Genomic DNA, 1,394 nt, shown 5'->3' on the forward strand with positions numbered 1-1,394 from the left:
CTCGCTCTGTCACCCAGGCTGGAGTGCAGTGGTGCGATCTCGGCTCACTGCAAGCTCTGCCTCCCAGGTTCACGCCATTCTCCTGCCTCAGCCTCCTGAATAGCTGGGACTACAAGCACCTGCCACTACACCCAGGTAATTTTTTTTTTTTTTTGTAATTTTTTTTTTTTAGTAGAGATGGGGTTTCATCATGTTAGCCAGGATGGTCTTGATCTCCTGACCTTGTGATCCGCCTGTCTCAGCCTCCCAAACTGCTGAGATTACAGGTGTGAGCCACCACACCTGGCCTTTTTTAAAAAGGTATTTAAAAATATAACTTTATTGAGATATAATTTACATGCCATAAAATTGCCCATTAAAAGTGCATAATTGAATGGCTTAAATTTGGTGGTATTCAAAGAGTTGGTGCAACCGTCAACACAGTCTAATTTTAGAATGTTGTCATCACTGCCCTTCAGAACCCCAGGCCCATCAGCTGCCCATCACCATGATCCCCTCACTTTCCCAGCCCTAGGCAACCACTCATCTACTCTCTCTAAAGACCACAAGGTACTTCTCAAAAATTGTGGCAAAATATACATAACATCAATTTTAATATTTATAAAGTTTTCTAAGGTCAGGTGCGGTGGCTCATGCCTGTAATCCTAGCACTTTGGGAGGCTGAGGTGGGCGGATCATGAGGTTAGGAGATAGAGACCAGCCTGGCCAACATGGTGAAACCCCGTCTCCATTAAAACACAAGAAATTAGCCGGGCGTGGTGGAGGGCCCCTGTAGTCCCAGCTACTCAGGAAGCTGAGGCAGGGGAATCACTTAAACCTGGGAGACGGAGATTGCAGTGAGCCGAGATCGCGCCAGCCTAGTGACAGAGACTCCGTCTCAAAAAAAAAAAGTTTTCTAAGGCTAGGTGTGGTGGCTCATATCTGTAATCCAAGCACTTTGGGAGGCTGAGGTGGGCGGATCACCTGAGGCCAGGAGTTCGAGACCAGCCTGACCAACATGGTGAAACCCTGTCTCTACTAAAAATACAAAAATTAGCCGGGTGTGGTGGCGCCTGCCTGTAGTCCCAGCTACTTGGGTGCGGGGGTCTGTCCTGCAGATCTCAGCTGTATGACAGATGAGACACGTACTCAGACACCAATACAATTCAGTGAAAGAGCGGGCCTGGGGCTGCCGGCACTAGGGGTCAAAGAGAGTTTGCAGCCCCTCTAAGCTGGCAACGCTTGCATTTATGTAGTACAGATTTAATTGACAAAGGCTTTGAGCCAACACACCTGTGGGTAATTAACCTGGTCCCCCTCACCCTGGAGAGGGCCATCCTGCCTGCGAATGATCAAAGGTTGATTTTGGGACCACATGAGTCAACAAGCTATTTAGATAAAATACTTTGCATTGC

Source organism: Papio anubis, unplaced genomic scaffold, assembly GCF_008728515.1.
Source record: "Papio anubis isolate 15944 unplaced genomic scaffold, Panubis1.0 scaffold1031, whole genome shotgun sequence".
NCBI lineage: Eukaryota > Metazoa > Chordata > Mammalia > Primates > Cercopithecidae > Papio > Papio anubis.